The sequence below is a fragment of the Puma concolor genome, chromosome B1 (genome assembly GCF_028749965.1).
Source record: "Puma concolor isolate L17-30 chromosome B1, mPumCon1.1.hap2, whole genome shotgun sequence".
In the NCBI taxonomy this organism is placed as follows: Eukaryota; Metazoa; Chordata; class Mammalia; order Carnivora; family Felidae; genus Puma; species Puma concolor.
In genome coordinates this window covers 44,310,656-44,332,281 of record NC_141670.1, presented here as the reverse complement: position 1 = coordinate 44,332,281, position 21,626 = coordinate 44,310,656, and the positions used below count along the sequence as shown (strand labels likewise).

The 21,626-nt window shown below is 43.8% G+C and overlaps 1 protein-coding gene across 3 annotated transcripts in view; it reads left to right on the top strand.

Moving 5' to 3' along the window:
* Nucleotides 1-2,263: 2,263 nt before the first annotated feature.
* Nucleotides 2,264-21,626, top strand: part of PLEKHA2 (pleckstrin homology domain containing A2) — a 74,089-nt gene continuing 54,726 nt past the window's right edge. The window contains exons 1-2 of one of the 3 annotated variants that reach the window (XM_086703660.1): nucleotides 17,612-17,751; nucleotides 18,105-18,199. The gene's annotated coding sequence lies outside the window, so the exon portion shown is untranslated. Of the gene's footprint in view, nucleotides 2,443-17,611; nucleotides 17,752-18,104; nucleotides 18,200-21,626 lie in introns of those variants that run through there. The other 2 variants (XM_086703662.1, XM_086703661.1) reach the window with 2 other exon arrangements.

Below are 21,626 nucleotides of genomic sequence, written 5' to 3'. Positions count from 1 at the left end.
TTTCTGTCCTCGGTGGTCCCAGCTCCTAAGCCTTGAGTCTATCTTGTTCAATCTCTCCGTCTTCTTCCTCCTCATACAAGCTTTCAACCAACCTTCCTGTTGTCAGCCCCACCCAAACCTATCCTGCCACCCCTTTCAGAGGTTCCTGGTCCTCTAATTTCCCTCAGGCTCCCTAGGGCCTGGACATGTCAAAGAGCTTGTTTCTTGTTGGCTTCCAACTCTTGCAGGTCTAGGTTTTCCTGGTATGGTAGCTGAGTTTCCACCAATCATAGCTTTTGTGCTTCTGTTAATTGTAAAATTTATCGTTGGTTGTTGGTGCTTTCATGTTCTCTTTGTCCTTGAGGGTTTATGCTCCTTTTCTCCATTTGTTGTCATTTTAGTGAAGGTTTAATAAAAGATGTGCTCGGTAGACCATGCTTACCTGTGATTTTCATGTGCCTACTTTTATTTTTTTATTGTGTTTTTTTTTTTTTTAACTTTTATTTACTTTTGAGAGACAGAGAGAGACAAAGTGTGAGCAGGCTAGGGGCAGAGAGAAAAGGAGCCACAGAATCCAAAGCAGGCTCCAGGCTCCGAACTGTCAGTACAGAGCCCAACGTGGGGCTTGAACTCAGGAACCGTGAGATCATGGCTTGAGCCAAAGTCAGACTGCTTAACCGACTCAGCCACCCAGGTGCCCCTTATGTGCCTACTTTTAAATCCACTCTTCTAGCTTTCTTCCTTTTCTCCCTGCGCCATATTCTCTCCTTCCTTCTCTCTCCAGCTCTTCCTCCCTCCCTCCCTTTCCTTCCCTCCCTTCCCTTTCACTCCCCCCCCCTTTCTCTTTCTCCTTCCTTCATTCCTACCTTCCTTCTTTTCTCTTTTTATTTCTTTTAGAATGCTGGTCTTCCCTCCTTGAAGGGCCTTGGGGAATCTCATGTTTTCTGCTCTTTGAAATACTTTGACTATAAATATCACCCTGGACTCTGACTTTAATTTGAACACATCACATTTCTGCAACGGACTTAGAAATAACAACATCCCACAGACTTTGTGCTTCCTAATCTCTTCCTTTCTGTGTGCTTGCTGAGAAAACTCCCTTTGGTATTTCTAGGAAGTGGAAAACAATCATTTCATCCATTTCAAGCCTGGCAATTTTTATTCATAGCTTGAGTTCTAGAACCTTGTCCATAGAACACAAGAGAGCGCAAAGAGCATACTCTTGACCAGCAAGGAAAATGGAGCCAGGATGAGGGTGGAAACAGGTAGTAATTATTTGATTAAACACATTATGTTTTAGCTGTCTACTGTATTACAGGCACTGTCATAGATAGAGGGCATATAACCATGACTAAGACATTCAGAGTTTAGTGGTAAGACAGACATGTAAGTGAGCACACAGAATGTAACGTGATAAATGCACTTCATGCTTAGCAAATGTTAGTTTTGTGTCTACTGTATGTCAGGTACTATACAAGCACTTTCATTTTATTAATTCCTCCCCATATCATTGTGTGCTAGGCATTATTATACCTATTTTACTATAAGGAAACTGCTAAAATAAAGGAATATACAAATATTATGAAAACAAGATGTGAGACCGCTCTTTGGTGCCTCTCTGGTCAGGTAACCAGGGGTATGCTCTCCCTGGGCTCTGCAGCCCACTGTCCCCAGAATGGAAGACAGAGGCTCTGGTGAGCACAAAACATCTGCCTGAAGTTGACTCTTCAGCCTTGGGCATCACCCTTTCATCTCCTCCCTTCCCACTTCAGATCCAAGGAGAATGTCTTCTCCAGGACCTGAGGAAGAAAACAAGGTCCATGGGTTGGCAGCAGTGTTTCTGAGCACTGTCTTCAGCGTGGAAAAAATGAGAGAAAATAAGTTATGAAAAGCTTGAACTAAACCTGTCCCAAACCACAGGAAATTCTTAGATGTGCAGTCCTTTTCTCATTTTTTTTCCCTTTTCTTTTTTTGTCAATAACAAAAATGTACCAGAGTATTGAGACACTAGCTAAGGAATGGCCATGATGACAGCCGGTGGGGAAGGGGGAGGAGGAGGGGAGGTTAGGTCTAGAGAGATTTTTTAGAAAGGCAGATCAGCTGTTCCCCAGAGGAAAATCAAGGGGATCACGTGGGTAAATTGGGGAGAGGGACACGCGAGCGTGTGCGCGCGTGTGTGCGCGGGCGCATACACACACGCGCGCGCGCGCGCACACACACACACACACACACACACACACACACACACACACAAACTCTCTGAACTTAATCAGTTTTTAAAACTCTGTCTTTGAAACAGGAACTTGCCTTGGGTCTCCTGAAACCGAAAAACACAGCTCTTGCCTTCCTCCTGGAAGTCACCTTGTCCTTTGGAGCCTTCGCCTGCAGGAGGTGGCTTCCTGTGGCTGGTGAGAAGCTGGCTCCTTTTTGCAGAGTTCTTGTTCTTCCAAAACCAAGGGCGGGGTAAGTGGAGGCTGCAGACCCCTAGGGCCCCCTGGGCGGGGGGTTCCTCTCAGTTTGGTTACCTAAGGATTAGATAAAGGAGGTTCTTTGTCCGGTGGGGGACACTCGGACTCCTACGTATGAAGAAAAGGAAGTGGGGGCGGGGTGCAGACAGATTTTGCCAAAATACAGATGGAGCCGACTAGATCCAGAACAATTCCCAAAGGAGGTCCTCCCACACCCACAGGAAGGCCCCCCCCCCCCACCAAAAAAAAAAAAAAAAGCTTGAAATTCAAATTATTTTAGTGCTTGGGAGATGAGAGGGGGGTGAGAGAAAGCAATGGTAGTAAATAGGAACAGAAGGGGGCAGAAAAAACAGGAAGGCTTGTCAGTATCTTTCCTAAGGAACAGCTCAGAAGAGCACCAAATATTAAAATAAATGTAGCTGGACTTGAGTAATACTTTTTATTATTTTTTTAAAAATTATTTTTAGACCGTAGAGGAGCATAGGCACAAATTTGATACATGTGGTTTCTGCCCCCAAAGAAACGGCTGCTCCCGCCTCTCCTTTTTTTAGCCTCTGTTTTTGAGACGACAGGACAGAGATGTTTTGCCCACACTGTACCCACACTCGTTCTGTTCCTCTCAAATGCGTTTCACTGCCCTGGTTTCCTCCAAAAGCTGTCCTTCTCTCATGAATGTTGTCGTGCTCTTGTTTCTGCCTCCCTTCTTGCTTTCGGTTAGAAGAGTGGAAACAATGTTGGGAGAGAAAGATGGACACCATGATGAGAAAGTGAGAGAACAGTAATTACATTTGAGAATTAGGTAGAGGGAGAAATAAAAGACCCTACTCCCTGGTGGAGGACTTGAGTCTTGCCTGATCCTGGTTTTTGCCATTTCTTAAAGAGAATGGTTTGGCTGAGACAGGGTTGCCAGAGAGATGGATACAGGATACCCAGTTAAATTTGAATTTCAGATAACCAGCAGATAAGTACCCCCAAAAGCTGACTTTACAGTTCGATGTATTTGAAGAAGTTCTTAAACCACCTTACTCCAGTGGTGTTTAAATGGTGGGTGCCTCTGGGGTAGATGGTTTTCGGGAATCCATTTCGGAATCCGCCTGAGGTGAAGTGAGAGCCAGGTGTCACATTGGGTCTTTTCTGCTCCCACTGCCCTGGCACACTAGCCCTTCTTCACTTCTAAAAAAGGAAAGAAAGGCATTTGTCCTAGATTGTAAAAGCCTCCAGGGGCCAGACAAGGAACAATTAGAAATATTTGTGTTTGTGTTGAGAAAGCAAAAGCCTTTTTGACTGAGATACCAATCATTTCACAAATTAGGTGGTTTCCAAGTTATCGTTTTCCGTAAAACTTGGAGAAAAACCTAATTGAGTTGACCGCTGATAGATCATCAGAATAATTTTTTTTAAACTGTCTTTATTTTTCAGAGCGGGTTTTGGGTTCACAGCAAAATTAAGCAGAAATTACAGAGAGTTCCCACATACCCCTTGCCCTTATACAGGCACAACCTCCCCCCATAGAATAATTATTGAAGGAAAGTTTCTAAGTGATATCTGACCTATAAGGTGAAGGAATCCAAAGAATTGAATGACACTGCCAGATTTGGCCCTGCTGAAAAACAAATCTCAAGTTCCCTGGCAAAGGTGGACTGGCCACGGATCTTCATATAGGGTCTGTATTCGTGAGCAAGCCAGTCATTCCAGGTGTGCCTCTGAAGCCATAAGCCTAGAAATATGTCCCTATTTGCCTTTCTTCTTGTCAGCCCTGGACATTGTCATGACAAAGCTCCTGTGGCCCCATCTACTTATTCAAGTGAACAAGGTTTCTCAATGTTTACATTCATAAAAATGCGATGTGGGAAAATATTGGTGCTAGGCCTGTTCATTCTTGCAATAAGTAATATTAATTGATGGATATTTGAACTAATTACATATGTATGTAAATATATTCAAATCCATATAGGTAAAAACCCATCCTCATCCAATAGGAGAGATAATTCTTACGAGGAGAATAATTTTCAATATTTTACTGTTTTATGTTTAATGATCAATAAAATACATATTTATTATGTTACTGATGATGGTAACAATGGCTTCGTCTCAGGAAATGTTGTTTTTTTTTTTTTTAATTTTTTTTTTCAACGTTTATTTATTTTTGGGACAGAGAGAGACAGAGCATGAACGGGGGAGGGGCAGAGAGAGAGGGAGACACAGAATCGGAAACAGGCTCCAGGCTCTGAGCCATCAGCCCAGAGCCTGACGGGGGCTCGAATTCACGGACCGCGAGATCGCGACCTGGCTGAAGTCGGACGCTTAACCGACTGCGCCACCCAGGCGCCCCAGGAAATGTTTTAATACCTTATGGTCACAGGATATTTTTTTGAAATTGTAAAATCAATTTACACATGCATATTTGTTTCACAAAAAGATGATAGGGTAATCAGTAAAAGATGTCCAAAGGATAGATGTTCAAGTAATAAAAGATGTCATAAAAATATTTGGATGCAAATCTTTAACGGAAGTGGAATGAAGATACAGTTCGTGGAGGAAAGGGAATGACTTAACATTTCTGTTAAGGAACTTCGTGTTCATTTTGAAAAAAGAGTAATGGTGTCAAATTACTATGGTGCTTAGATTCTATTGGGTGCATTGAAAAGAGTGATATAACAGTTTTATTTTAAAACATTCGATGAAAACAATCTACAGACTACATCCCCTGCCAGCACTCAAACCACGAAAAGCTATAGATATCAACTTAAAATGTGTGAAGGGATATGTAATTTTCAGCATTTTTAGGGGGTGTAAGGGAAGAAAAGTTTGAAGACGTCTGCTTTATATCATTTTCTTACTAACACTTCCGCTCAAAATATAGTAGTTACATTTCCAGATCCTTTACAACTTTGAACAACAAAAATCACAGGCACCATCCTACCTGCTGTTTCAGGGGCGCCGTTGTCCAAAGTTCTGTGTACCTCACTGTGCTGCTCATCTACTCTGAACTGAGTGGTAGTCATAGGGTCATGCACACGGGCTTAAATTGGAGAAACCAGAAATAAACCAGCCCCTCGACCTCACGGCTGAACTATTTCAAGAATACGCAGTTATGTTTCAGTGGCCATGATTTGACTCATGGCGCACTCAGTAACATATAATTACGAGCTGCCTTCAACAGACTTCTGCACTGCTTGCTTCTCACCTTCTGAATATAGAGGAACCACAGCAGCATTTTATGGTAACTGATTGAAATGATCTAACCAACCCTTCTGTGCGCCCTGTTATAGGAGAGTGACTTTCTCGAACACCAGCTGAGGTCCTGGAGTTTCTCCAAGTACCAAAACCTTGCTTTTTAAAAGGAAGACAGAAAAATGAATGGGAGCAGCCATGTGCCCCGATGACAGAGGAAACGCGCATGTGGGAAACTATGGGCTAGGAATGGTAGCAGTTGAGGTAGGAGGGCAATGGAGCACTGCTTTTCATATCAGAACTAAAAACTAAATGTTAGTTCACCACAAATGGAGTACTGCCAGCCACAATATGTGAAAGTGTGCTTAACCAGTGTGTGGGCTTCGTGAGTAGTGGTGCCTCTGTTAATCTAGGATCAAGAGGGGTATGTTGCATCACAAGTGATTTTTAAAAATAGCTAGTATCTATTTAAGCATAAAACTCTCATTTTTTAAGCTTATAATTTTTCTCTTTAATTAAACATCTTATTTTGAGTTAACTGTAGATTCACATGCAGTTGTAAGAAATAGTTTAGAGAGATCCTATGCACCCTTCATCCAGTTTCCCCCAGTGGTGGCACCTTGTAAACCATGGTACAATACAACAAGAATACTGACACTGATACAGCCAAGAAAGAACATTTCTATCGGCACAAGTGGCCCCTTGTTGCCCTTTTATAGCCCCACCCACTTCCCTCCTACTCCACGCCTTTCTTGACCTCGCAATCACGTATTCGTTTCCCATTTCTATAATGTCATTTTAAAAATGTTATATAAACAGAATCAATATACAGTATGTAGCCTTTGAGGGACTGGCTTTTCTTCACTCAGCATACTTTTCTGAATATTCATCCTTTTTGTTGTGTATGTCAGTAGCTTGTTCCCTTTTATTGTTGAATAGTATTCCATCATATGGATCTAACACAGTTTAACTCTTCACCAATTGAGGGACATTCAGGTTGTTTCCAGGTTTTGGCTATTATCAATAAAGTGGCTATAATCATTCATATACAGGTTTTTGTGTAAACATGTCTTCATTTCTCTAAGGCGAATGCCCAGCAGTACGATTATTGGATATATGATAGTTGCATGTTTACTGCTTTAAGAAACCGCCAAACTGTTTTCCAGAGGATCTATACCATTTTACTTTCCTACCAGCAATGTATCATGATCATTTCTCTTTGTCCTCACCAGCCACCACCTCACCAGACATTGCCACTGTTTTTTATTTTAGCCATTCTGGTAGGTGTGTAGTGCTATCTCATTGTGGTACTGTTTTTTGTTTTTGTATCTTTTGAAATTGTTTCCATTTTTATTGAGATATAATTGACATATAACATGGTATTAAAGTATACAATATTTTATATATATATATATGTATATATATATGTGTGTATATATATATATATATATATATATATATATATTATGGTAACCACAATAAATTTAGTCAACATCCATCACCTCATGCAGCTACAAATTTTTCTGTGATGAGAAATTTTAAGATCTACTCTTCTGGCAAGTTTCAAATATACAATACAGTGTTGTTAGTTTAGCTCTAGGCACCATGCTATATATTATATTCCCAGAACTTATTTATAACTGGAAGTTTGTACCTTTTGACCATCTTCACCTGTTTCCTCCTACCCCAACTACTCTGTCTCTGGCAACCACCATATGCATGCGTGTGTGTGTGTGTGTGTGTGTGTGTGTGTGTGTGTGTGTATTACAATATATATGCGTACGTATATATATCACATTTTCTTCATCTATTTATCCATCATTGGACATTCAGGTTATTTCCATTTCTTGGCTATTGTGAACAATGTTACAATGAACATGGGCTAGCTCATGCAGATAACCCTCTGAGGTAGTGATGGAATACTGGATCATATGGTATTTCTATTTTTAATTTTTTGAGGAACCTCCACACTGTTTTCCATAGTGGCTGCCCTAATTTACATTTCCACTAAGAGTGCACCAAGTTTCCCTTTTCTCCACATCCTTGCCAACAATTGTTATCTTTTGTCTTTTTGATAATAGCCATTCTGATAGATGTGAGGTGATATCTCATTGTGGTTTTGTTTTGCATTTCCCTGCTGATGAATGATGTTGAGCATCTTTTCATATACCTCTTGGTTATTTGTATGTTATTTTTATAAAAATGTTTAATTTTTAATCAGGCTTTTGGTTTTGCTATTGAGTTGTGTGAGTTCTTTTTATATTTTGGATATTAACTCCTTATCAAATTTGTGATTAGTTGTGGCACCTAGGTGGCTTAATTGGTTAAGAGTCCGACTCTTGATTTTGGGTCAGGTTCATGGTATTGAACCCTGACTGGGCTCTGCCCTGACAGTGTGGAGCCTGCTTGGGATTCTTACCCTCTCTCTCTCACTGTCTCTCTGTCTCTCTCTCTGTCTCTCTGCCCCTCCCCTGCTCATGCTCATTCATGCCCACACACTTTCTCTCAAAATAAATAAACATTTAAAATATACATGATTAGCAAATATGTTCGCACATTCAGGAGGTTGCCTTTTCATTTTCTTGATTGTTTCTTTTGCTGTGAAGAAGCTTTTTAGTTTGATGTAGTCCCACTTGTTTGTTTGTTTGGTTTTGTTTTGTTTTGCTTTTGATGTCAAATCTAAAAACATCATTGCCAAGAGTAGTGCCAAAGAGCTTACCTATTATGTTTTCTTCTAGGAGTTTTATGGCTTAAAGTGTTCAGTATTTTTAATTTTTGCAATTTTATTTTCACCAACTTTTTACTTGTAAAGTTTTTTGTATGGGCATTAAATATTTTTAAAAATTTTGTATTATTAAACAAAAGATACATAATACACATGATACAACATTTAAAAAAGTAAGAGGGTATGAGTGAATCCTGCCTGCTCTTAACCACCTCCCTCAGAGGTGGTCTGCTCCCCACAGGCCACCACTCCTACCAGCAAAACTACATGGAACTTTCCACCTAAAATAAAGGCGCTGATCACAGTTTAAAAAAATTTTTTTTTTCAACATTTATTTATTTTTGGGACAGAGAGAGACAGAGCATGAACGGGGGAGGGGCAGAGAGAGAGGGAGACACAGAATCGGAAACAGGCTCCAGGCTCTGAGCCATCAGCCCAGAGCCTGATGCGGGGCTCGAACTCACGGACCGCGAGATCGTGACCTGGCTGAAGTCGGACGCTCAACCGACTGCGCCACCCAGGCGCCCCTGATCACAGTTTAACTACCTTTTCCTACCCCAAGGTCATCACCAGGAATGACAAAGATTGTCTTGAGCACATATAACTTCTGGGAATTCTTTTTTTTTTTTTTTTTTTTTAATGTCTATTCATTTTTGAGAGAGACGGAGAGACAGAGCATGAGTGGGGAGGGGCAGAGAGAGACGGAGACACAGAATGGGCTCAAACCCATGAACTATGAGATCATGACCTGAGCTGAAGTCAGACACTTAACTGACTGAGCCACCCAGGCACCCCAACTTCTGGGAATTCTTAACTTTTCTTTCCCCTCCTTTGTTGTCAGCTAATCCATTTACAGACATAGGAATGAACGGAATAAAATAATTTCCTTCTCCATCCTGCTCCTCCTCCGTCTCTAATATTGTCTCCTTTCTCCTGCTGTTTCTAATCTTCTGAGGACTAGAAAACCACATAACTGAACCTTTAATAAGCAAGGCTAAGAAAGGCTCTCCTTAATACAGGGGCTTTGGCTACAAAGAGGCCCCTTCCCTCTTGCTTTCTGTGTTTGGAATTCCACTCTGGAGACTCAAGTTGCCAGAAGGGTGACCTCCAGATCAGTGCCAAATCCCCTATATGTCTTTTCAGCAAGACTGTGACATCTTTTGTCATCAGATGCTGGAAGGTGCATTTGACTATTTATCCAATTAGAACATTCACAGCATCATTAAGTATTAGGTGCAAGGATAAATTTGGCTTGTTATTATTTAATTACTAAATAAAGAAGTTAGGCTGGACCAGGCTTAATTCTCCAGCCTAGTGTTATACTTAGTTTTAATATAGTTTGATAGACATGTGAAGTCATCATAGATACTATGATGAAATTTGGAAGAAGACCCTTGAGCAAATTACCTGTTTCCCGTGAATCATAAGGAGTTTCACTAGATCTCAGGGTTCAGGTTGGTAATCAGTTTCTGTATATCTTTTCCAGAGGCAGGAATTTTAATGTGAATGGAATAAAATTGGCTACAATGCTTTTGAAAAATGTATCCACAGACTGACAAGTATCTTTAATTTGAGGATAAAGTTAGTTCTATGGTTTTTTTCTTTTGATTTACTTTTTATTTTTTAAAAGTTTATTTATTTATTTTGAGAGAGAGAGAGAGAGAGAAAGAGAGAGTGTGAGCAGGGGAGATGCAGAGAGAGAGAGGGAGAGAGAGACTCCCAAGCAGGCTCTGTGCTATCAGTGTGGAGCCTAACTCAGGGCTCCATCTCACCAACAGTGAGATCATGATCTGAGCTGAAATCAAGAGTCAGATGCTTGACTAACAAAGCCACCCAGGCATCTCAGTTGTATGAATTTTAAGTCACAAAGCAGCTATGAGATCTCTGAGGTAATTTTATTTATTTTTTAAAAATGTTTATTTATTTATTTTGAGAGAGAGAGTGAGCAGGTAGATCTGTGCTGTCAGCGCAGATCCTGATGCGGGGCTTGAACTCACAAACCATGAGATCATGACCTGAGCCAAAATCAACCAACTGAGCCACCCAGGTGCCCCTCTAAGGTACTTTTAAATTAAAATATATTTATCTACTTTTATTTTTTTAAAAAAAAAATTTTTTTTTCAACGTTTATTTATTTTTGGGACAGAGAGAGACAGAGCATGAACGGGGGAGGGGCAGAGAGAGAGGGAGACACAGAATCGGAAACAGGCTCCAGGCTCTGAGCCATCAGCCCAGAGCCTGACGCAGGGCTCGAACTCACGGAGCGCAAGATCGTGACCTGGCTGAAGTCGGACGCTTAACCGACTGCGCCACCCAGGCGCCCCTATTTATCTACTTTTAAACCTAATATTTTTTTCTAATAACAAAATACTATGGGCTTATTAAAGAATACTTGGAAAATTCACCAATACAAAAATTTTTAAAAATCACCTGTAAACCTAACTCAGATAATTACTTTTAACACTTTTAGTATATCCTTGCAAAACTGAATTTTTTTTTATTAAACACACACACACACTGGTTATCTCTGGAGAGGAGAGTAGTGTTTGGGGCACATGAGCAGAAGAAATATTTGTTCATACTTACTCTTTTGTACCTTCTGAACTTTGTACTGTGTGTATATATTTCCTATTAACAAAATAATGGAAGGACATAAATTCACGTTCAAATATCCTTTGTGCTTTCTTGTTGTTTTGTAATAACCAGCTTGTGTTAAGAACCACTGATATAAAAGTCTGCCCACTTCACTGAGTACCATAGGCATCTCTTGGAATAAACTGGATAAAGTTTATTCCAGTTAACGACTTTGACTATATTCACCCATAAGTATTTGCTAATAGCAGCCCCTCCGTTGGCTCATTGTCGAGGAAATGAATTATGTAACTGGTCTAAGCAAATATAAAGTTAACTGTAGTGTTAAATATGGTCATGGATACAAAGCTAACGTATCTATTCATTCTCTCTTTCTGATTCTATGGGTCCAATTCCTCCCATATAATCACAGGGCATCTCTAGGGATGCAGGAATCCCAGCAGGGCACTGCACTTATTCAAACTGACAGAAAAACAATGCCATCAGCATGAATCAATAGGAATGATGCATTTGGCCAGCAGACTGTTATTTCTGGGGAGAGGATGTGCAATCAGTTTTGAGGTTTATTAGTGTCAGATTTAGCTGTATAGCAATATTTTCCCAACTTTGTTACTAGGAAATAGCCCTTTTGGCCTGTGTATGTATGCATTGCATGTATATATGTATGTATACATATGTGAAACAAAAATACTACAGACTGGATGGCTTAAACAACAGAAATGTATTTTCTCCCAGTTCTGGAGGCTGAAGTCTGAGATCAGTTGGCCAGCATGTTTGTGTTCTGGAGAGAACTCTCCTCCTGGCTTGCAAATGGTCATTTCCATGCTGTGTGTTCACATGGCCTTTCTTTGGTGCACACAGAGAGATCTCTTCTTCTTATAAGGTGACCAGTCTATAGGATTCGGGCCTCACCCTTATGACCTCATTTAACCTTAATTACCTGCTAGAAGCACTGTCTCCAAACACAATCACATTGTCAGGTCTTCAACATATGATTTTTTGGTGGTGGTGGAGGGGGACACATAATTCAGTATTTATATATTTATATTTTACAAGTTTAATTTTATATACAGACTTCTAAGTGTTCCACCAAAGTTTTATCTTTTTTGAATTTACTTTATTACCGCCCTTTACTGTTGTTTCCCTTATCCTATAAACAGAAATTGCCAAAGCTTCTTCCATTGCCCATTTCTCCTATTCTCCAGGTTCTGAGAGTTTGAGCTAAGAGATAACCCTGGGTGCTGGGCAGGGTTCATCTTTCTCCTTAAAACCTAAATTCTTCCATCTGTAAAATGAGATTAATAATCTCTAATCCTGTGAAAGGGAAAAGAAGGAATAGTTAATAATTTACCATATAATGTCAGCTCTTTGTAATAAAAGTTTCAAAATGAAATGCAAAGATCTTAATCCAAAGGTACCATACTGATTTTTTAAGTGTAACAGACAGACTCAGCGCTTGCTATGTACCTTAGAAACATTAACTCACTCAACAACAATGGTATGAGATAGGTTATCTATGATGACCACCGTCCCCATTTTATGGAAACACAGAGAAGTAAAATAACTGGTCATGCCTTTGCAGCTAATTAGTGACAGTCAGGAGGCAAATCCTGGCGCTAGAGTCCAGTGACTACCCAGTCACTATGAAATTGCTGCTTATTCACTGCTAATTGTGTCATTTCCTGGCTCAAAAGCCTTCAGGGACTCTTGGAGCCTAAAATAATAAATACAACTCATTAGTTTAGCAATGAAGACCCTCCATCTACTTTCCTTTCCCATTTTGTTTCCCATGAAAATGCTTCATCTCCCTACTGTGCTCCGGCTGAACTGGACTACCCATACCTCTCCAAGTTGATCCAATGCATTCTTGCTTCTGTGCCTTGCCCTTGATGCAGTCTTTACCTGGGGCCCACCTGTTCTCAGCTCCTCTGCACCTTCTATGTCTCCCTTTCCCTTCAACATCCTTCCATACTGCCATCTCCTTTATGCATTTTCTCCCGCACCTCTCAACCCCAGCTGGTTGTGATTTTTCCCACAGAATTTTATCTCCCCTCAATCTGTGTATACAAGTTTCTGGCTTTTATAATAGTTATTTCTGTATATGTTGTACTGTCTCCTTGTATATTCCCTCCTTATTTCTGTATATTTCTGTATATTTCCTCCCAACTTTTTTTTTTTTTTTTAACATTTATTTATTATTGAGAGAGAGAGACAGACCGTGAGCAGGGGAGGGGCAGAGGGAGAGGGAGACACAGAATCCGAAGCAGGCTCCAGGCTCTGAGATGTCAGCACAGAGCCCAATGTGGAGCTTGAACTCATGAACTTCGAGATCATGACCTGAGCCACCCAAGCGCCCCTCCTCCCAACTTTAAGGATGGGTTGCTTGAGGGCTACAATATACTTTCTCATAGAGCTTTAAAAATTTTTTTTTATTAAAGTCTTAAATCATTATTTGGTTGTTTTTTTTTTTTTTTGACAATCAAATGTATGCATGCTTATTGCAAAAAATTAAACATTACAGAACTACATCTCTTAGAAAGTGAGATACACTATTATAATCCCTCCTCCCCCACCCTAAGAGAACTGTGGTTAACAGTTTGGAATGTAGTCTTCTACACATTCTTCATATAATAAACATGTGTAATTTTTATTTACAGAAATAGGACTATACCATACAGACAGCTCTGTACCTTTTTTCCACTTAAAATATTTAGCATTTTTCATATGTTTTATAAAGAGGTACACCTCATTCTTTTTTAACAGCTGCATAGCATGGGATTGTATGGATGTACCAGTATTTACCTGTTCAATCCGTGTTGATGAGCATGAGGGTGATTTCCAATTATCAACATTATGCACAACACTGCAGTGAGTATGTATGTATATATTTCATATGTATACATGGCATATGGACACATACACATATACTCCCTATATACTGTATATGTCTCCAGATGACTTTCAATGGCACATATCTTTGGACATGAAATTGCTAGGTGAAATGGAATGGAGGTTCTAAATGTTGACAGTTATCAACAATGTGGTTGGGAAGAGTCTTGTGTTATGTCTTTCTGTACCCTTCACAAGCTCAGTGGTTAAGAGGGCAGGCTCTGGCTTCAGGCCGCACAGGTTTGTATCTAGTCTGGGTCTCTATGCCTTAGTCATCTTATCTGTGAGAACACAATAGGACCTTGCTCCCAGTTAAGACTTAAGTGAGATAATCCAGGTAAAACAATTAGCATTTAGCAAGTACCTGAATAATAAGTAAATGCAAGATACATGGTGGGAGGAAAAATGGTAATAGGTTCAGATAATTGTTTGTTGAATGAACAGGACTGAAGAGGACAACAGTTAGTTTGAATAATCTTTTTGGAAATGGATGGTACTTCGCTATGGAAACTAATAGTAACTATTTATGAAATGTCCAGCTAGCATTAGAGTTGTAATGGCCTTGGAGAGATTTATCTCTGTGCAAAATTAACTGGCCTGAACCAGGATCAACCAATGACCTTGGCTTTTTGAGTCTCACACTTTCCCCAATGGAACTAATGGGCCCTGGCTGCAGCCTGGTACCTTATGTAATGTGTATCTTTAAGGACAGAAAACAATGCATTTGCCCAGAGGGTGTGCTAGCTCACCACTGAAGGTTATTAGGCCATCTAGTTACCCCGCTATTAATATTGAAAAGAAATAGAAAATGCATAAATAAATGTCTAGAGTACAAGTGTACTGTTTATAGATTCTTGGGTTCTGGGCCAGAAGTCTCCATCTTCATGGAAAGGTTCCTATACCAATAATAGAAGATTCTGGGGGTAGTCAACCCTGGGTTCTAGAACCAACGCTGCCTCTAATTAGCTGCAAAACCTTGAGCAAGTTGTTGAAACTCATCTTGCTGACACAATGAGGGGACTGAAATAGCTGATGCGAAAGGCCCTTTTTTGACATTCCTTTCCCCACAGGCGGTTACATTTTCAGACATCAGGACTATTTATTGCACTGAAAAAACACGAATAAAATCAGGTAATGGAAGTATTCTTTAAATGTCCAGGTCAAGAGTTGGCAAAGGGGCCACAGCAGGGCACAGATTCAACTGACACCTGCTCTGTGGTGCCCACTACAGGAGGAGGTGGGGGGTGTCCATTGAGAAAGCACCCAGAAATCTAGGAATAAGGGAGTGGAATTGGGGCAGAAATTGTAGTCTAACTGGGGCCAGGTTTTGGCCAGGGGCAAATGTGGTGGTAAATGGGGCTGGCTCCCAGTGAAATACGAGCATCACCCAAAGTACATTGATAACCCTCGTTCTAGTCCAGTGTATTCTTGCTCCTGTCCAGTAAATTGTACCCGTCTTCTCAGGCTCATTTCAAAGTCCATCTCCTTTTTGATACAAGTCCCCTTTTTACCTCTCCCCCCAGATGTCTTGTTCCTCTAAAGACTGACTGTACTTATTCTCTGTTGCATTTTCATGGCACTTCCATGAGGGATACGAGGCTGCCTCAGCCTTCAAGTGACACTTGTATCCTTCTAATGAGACCCAAGGCCTTTGGCTCCCTTTGCTTACCAGGCATCCAATACAGTAGTGCACAGAAAATATTTGCGGCTCTGTGATTGAGTGAGTCAGGCAGGCCCCATGGGGAGTAGAGTTTTATGGGTTTTAATATGAACCATACCATGGAATCTGAGACTTTTACCTCATTGCTCATACTGGAAACTGTCAGTTCCAGTCAGATTTGCTTGGCGCTGGGTGGAATTTTGTTACTTTTCACAATGAAAACCATAATCTAATTTTTAAATAAAAAAACATTTATATAACACCTACTTCATGTACCACAGTAATCTAAACAGTACAAAAGTTAACTCAATTTACTTTTCATAACGACCCAGATAGGAACTGAGGCACAGAAATGTCATTTGCCCAGGGATCAAAGCTAATAAGTGGCAGAGCTGGGATTCAAACCCAGTCCATCTGGTTCCAGAGAACATGCTCTTTAAGACGCTATGCTGCCTGAAACCTATGAGTAGCAAAAATCTTCACGAGCAGAAAAAAATGGACGTTGATATATTTATTTCAAAGGAAATGTTTTTTTCCTTGTGTCCCCCCTTCCTCATTCGAAGCAAAATGCTCTAATGCAAAAAGTCTTTTCTTTCTTTTCTTTCTTTCTTTTTCTTTCTTTCTTTCTTTTTCTTTCTCTTTCTTTCTCTCGCTCTTTCTCTTTCTTTCTCTCTCTCTTTCTTTCTTTCTTTCTTTCTTTCTTTCTTTCTTTCTTTCTTTCTTTCTTTCTTTTCTTTCTTTCTTTCTCTTTTCCTTTTTTCACACCTGAGAGAGCAGGCAGCTCATTTTTGCTTTGGCAATCAAAATGGAAGAGGAAACTTGCGTGGTTTCATCACTGGTGCTTTCGGGGTGTGTGCTGCTACCTCCCTCCGGCTCCAGTTCCCCTGCTCCCAGGCTTTGTTGCCTCAGCTCCTGGAGACTTTTCAGCATGCCTTTCCCCGTATCAGTGGGATGTGGACCAGCCTTTCCATCCCTCCCGCACAGCCAGTCCCTGTGCCCGAGCCTCTTGAGGCTCTTCCTTTGTCCGCTTCTCCCTCAAAGCCTCAACACGCCCGCATCAGAATCCCCAGAAGCAGCATCTCCCCGTCCTCCATCCCAAGGGTGAATCCACTACGTGTCCATGTTTCCGATGTCTTGCGCCTCACTTTCTGTATATGTAAATGATCTCCCCTTGTGGGAGGCCAGCGTCAGAACCTGACAGACCTGCCACTGATAGACTGTGGGACCCAGGGCAGATTACTTAACGTCTCTGAGTCTCGGTTTCCTCATCGTGAACGGGATTGAGATCCATAGGGTTGCTGTGTGGAGCAAGTGAGATAATTCAGGGGCTGCACCGGCACACAGTAATTTTCTTAGGTTCCCCTTGGCATTATTTACTTAACGCATGCTTGTCTATTTTCCTTCTTTTTTTTTTTTTTTTTTTTTTTCCAGAGCACCCTCCCGCTCTGAGGGCAGGAAAGGCGACTTTGCGTCGTCACACTCTGATAAAGTCCCCATACCCCTCATTAAAAACGTCCGGTGCCACTGGGCTCTTCCGGCACATTCATGACAATCCAGGAGAATCGCTTCTTCTTCTCACCCCAACCCTAAACTTTCACCCTGAGGCCCCAGAAAGGCTAAGGGCTTCGGATCCGAGGGAGGCCCGGCTGAAGTCGCGGGGTGGGGCTCTGGGAAGAAGAAACGGGGTTCAAGAGGGAGCCCGCGCTGCGGCTCGCCTCCCTCCTTCAAGGATGCCCTCAGCCCCGGGCCCCCTTTCGGCTCCGGACACCTGCTGCCCGGGGCTCGGCGTCGGAGGCAGTCCTCCTCCGCGCGGCCGTCTCCGCGGCCCGGGTCCCACCTGCGCGGCCGCCGACCCCGGCGAGGTGGTCCCTGCCCGCGCCTGGCGCGCGGCCACCAGGGCAGCCTCCCGGGCGCCCCGCCCCCGCCTCCTCCGCGCAGCCCGCGGCGCCCAGCCGCGCCCCCTCCCACCCCACGGCGCCCCGGCACCCCTCTCCTCCCCCGGCGGGCTCGGCGGAGCATTGTACTCACATCCGGGGCTGGGTTTTGCTTTAATGCGAAACGTAATTAACCCGGAAAAAAGAGCCGAGAGACAAGAGAGAAGGAGGGGTGGGGGTGGGGGGAGAGGAGCGAGAGGAGCGAGAGGCACCGAGAGTTTGGCAGCGAGATAAAGAAATCCCCCGAGAGCGACGGCCCGGCCGGCCGGAGCGGCGCGTCCCACCCCGATGTAAACCACACTGCCCGAGCCCCGGCCGCCGCACGGCGGGGTAAGTGGGGCGCCCTGGCGGGTCCGGGAGCAGAGAGGCGCAGAGGGGCGCGCGGGGGCCGGCGGGGCTGCGGAGCATGGGGAGCAGGAACGCGGGCGGGGGCGCCCAGGGCGCGCAGGCGGGGGCTGGGTGCGCCTGTCCTGGTGGCTGACGGCGAAGGGAAAGGTCGCCGTGGCCCGTGGGCGCCTCCGGCAGCCCCCGGGAAACCCCTGAGGGCAGCCCCTCCTCCATTTTTCTGGAGCATCCGGGGTGGCCAAGGTCGCCACCGCCAGGGGTCGGGCTGCGGGGGTGGGGCCGCGCGGAGGGGGGTGGGGGCGGGTGTTCTGCTGAGCTGCATTTTCTCACGTTTGCAGCGGCGAAACTTCTCTGCGGGTTCTGGCGCCGGAGCACCGGCCTCGCAACGACTGCCCGGGCTGCGGGTAGGGGAGGAAAGCGGAGAACGTCCCAGGCAAGTCCCGTGGGCTCGGACTGGGCCAAGGATCCTCATTTTTCTCTTCCCCTATTACCTTATTACGTGACAGGCCTACAGTGCTCCCCTAGGGAGATCCCTTCCTTTCCACTGGGTCCAGCTCGGGCCCTCGGGCTTCTGGAACTCCAGGCTGTGGGGGTGACTTGAAGGAAAACTGTCCTAAGATCCAAGTTCGGTGCCAGATTGGGAAAGCACCCTAGAGAGAGCTGTCTCTGGCTCTCACTAACTTCTTCCTCACCTTACACGCTTCCCTTTTCTGCTCTAGTTCTGAAGACTGTTACTTCATCAGATTAACAACAAAAAAATAACAAAACCCCAAACCAAAAGAAAAAAAAAACAGATAAAGGAGGAGGAAAGGGAAAAAAGAGGCCGTGCAGGAAGGAAAAGTGTACAGGCACCTCCAGAGAGGAGGCGCAGCAGGGCCACCTCCACTTGGGCCTTACACATCTCCTCCCCCAGGCCAGCCCTCCCCCACACCCCCAGCCTTTTGCCTGAAAGTTTCCTTCCTTCTTAGCGAGTTTGGGTTCAAGCCGAATCTCCCCCCTGTAACTCCGTCTCCCGTTCCTCCTCTTTGCTTTCTTTAGGACTCCAAATGGTTTTTTTTTTTTTTTTCTCAGAGGAGAGTAAACAGCAGAAAGAGGGAGGGGAAAGCATTTTACCAGGACACCAGCTGTGGCTCTTGGAGGCACCTCAGCCCGCTGAGTGGTGGTTTGCACTGGGGCTGAAGTTCCAAAATTGTACTCCTGTTCCTAATATATCTAAGTCAGCCCCCTTTTCCCTCCTTTCTGGAGCTTCATCGTTTTTCTTTGGTGTCAAAGCCTTCAGAAACAGTAAAGCCAAAAGTCTTGAAAGAATAGAAGTGTTTGTGTTCTGTTTCACGGTTGCACTCAGTTGACATTTAATGGATAGTAAGGATAGGAAAGACAGGAACTAAACTCAGCCTCTGTCTTCAGGGAGCTTGCAGTCTGATGGAAGACGCAGGCTGTACATGAGTGCCTAAAATAGAGATCCGGGGTGCTTTGAGAAACCAGAAAAGGCTTTTTAAAAAGCATCCTCATTTCAGATACTTGTCTTCTCCATGTGTGCTGGTTGAACACACAGTGACTTTTGCCATACGTTGGGCAGCCCAGTGTATGACATCTCCTGGGTGCTAAGCCAAATGTTTGTTGAATGAATGAATGGATGAATGAATGGCTGCAGGTACATGAATTGCTTGCACCTGTCCAGTTGGAAGGGAAAAGAACAGTGTGGCAGTAACTCAATCCCGTAGAGATTTGGTTCACCAAGCTGGCGCATGAGGGTTTCCTCTGATGTTGCCTTTAGACCTTGTCTCCTATTTCTAAGCCTTTCTACAGGGTGTCTCTGACGCCCCTGGTGGTGTTCCAGCTAGCTAATGATGGGAGCCCTGCTCACCTCACAGATGGGGGTAATTAATCACCTAGGTTTGATTTGGAAACCGGCTGCTCCTTGGTAGAGAGTTTGCAAGCCCGTCTTTTCCCTTGTCGGTGCTTTCTTCTCTCTTCTGTATAAGGAAGTAGGGCCTGCATCTTGTCATCCTAGTGAGCCGAACCATATTGCGCTCGGTATTTTAGCAACGTTAAAATAAATCCTGGAGACATGCAGGTTTTGGTTGGTGCCTACCTCTAGAGAGCTTCTGTGAAAGTGGGACGGGAGAAGTATTAGTTGTATCAGTCATATCATCCCGAACAGCCAGCCCTCCTGCTTGCTTGCTGGGTGTTTGCTAAAAGTGCTGGAACACTGTGAAGTAGCTCCAAACAGCAGGGGCATGGTCTTCATTGTGTGCACCCAGCTGGCCCTTCATTGATTTCCTCTCTTCATGAGGCCAGTGGACAGGTGGGGGATGCCCCTGTCAAAAGGCTGGAGTGCCTCAAGTTGGATCTTGCTGTGCGCCACAGTGCAGTAAATACTTCTGATTCACTGAAGTTACTGTGGCTTATTCTGGCCCATGTAGTCCCGGGCTTGGAAAAGAGCATCCGAGTGCTGGTACACCGGACTTCCCCACCTCTTCTGTCTTCCTACTGTGAGCAGTCTCGGTCGCCTTACTTTCAGTTTTCCATCTGTCTTAGTGAGTTGGATAGGACTCCTGCAATCTAATCTGTTAGGCTTTGGAAAGGAAGGAAGCAGAGCAAATATTGTAGTGTGACAGCCTATGGGGAGAGGAGAATCCTAGCCCTGCCCAGTATAAGCCCATCACCGAGCCAGGGAATGGGACAGGGTGGGGAGATAGGGCTGCTGAGAGGTGGGAGGGATGGGGTCCCTTCCTTCCTGTTCCAGGAGCGGGTGCAGCGGGACCATAACTGGAAGACTCCATTGACCTTTATTCCGAATCTTGGGTTGCTCCGCTCTCCCCTCCCCTGGCCCCTGCTGTGAAGCCCATCCAACCTTTTAGGCTTTATAATTTATCTCCTTTGTGAAAGCCCCTTCTCTGTTGACTGAAGTGACTGGAGAGGATTAAAAGCTGAATCGAGCTCTTTCACTGTGGAGGTCACAGCCTGCTGAGGCAGGAGCTCCTAACACTGCCCAGTGTGGGCAAAAGGCTTTCAGCGTTGGGCCTGTGGTGTGCCTTTCTGCCCACAGAGGCTGGCAGCTGAGATAAAGAGGGTGGGAAGCTAGGTCCACTTGTCCTTACACTCTTGAGAAACACTGTAGTTAAAGGGCAAAGGCCAGGATTCGCTGCCCCATCATCTAGGACTTAAATTTGGCCATCTACTTGCAAAGGGGCTCTCTCTCCCCCCTTGTGATGCTTCTGTAGGCGGAGCTGGGAGGCAGGGTGGAGTCCCTTCCCTGGAACCTGATCTTCGCAGGCTTGGGTTGTTAACTTTCAGGGTAGCCTGGCCAAGATGGAGTCTGTGTATCTCTTGGATTGTTTCTTTAAATTCTCCTGAAGAATTTTAGAGATGTAAACTACGATGGTTCTTGGAGTAGAGGGAACAGTAAGGGAGGTTTATGCCTTTCTTTGAGGGGGATCCCTTTCTCTTGACATTTGCTTTTTGATATTGGAGGGGTAGAGACGGCCCGTGCAGCTGCCTGCCCTGTAATAAGCAGCTCTGCGGTAGTAATGGTAACCGTATACTACTTGTCAGGTGCTTAAGCAGTGCTTACTCTTTACCAGAACTCCTGTTAAGCACTTTCACACATTATTTTATTTAATCCTCACGGCCACCTTTGAAGTAGGTAAAGCGATTCTCTCCATTTTGCAGATGAGGAGAAGAGTTCAGTGGAGTCTGTCTGACTCTAAAACACGTGCTCTTTCACTTCACTCTCCCACATTGATGGACAACTGAAATCAGCATGCCCTTTTTTTTTTTAATTTTTTTTTTTTCAACGTTTATTTATTTCTGGGACAGAGAGAGACAGAGCATGAACGGGGGAGGGGCAGAGAGAG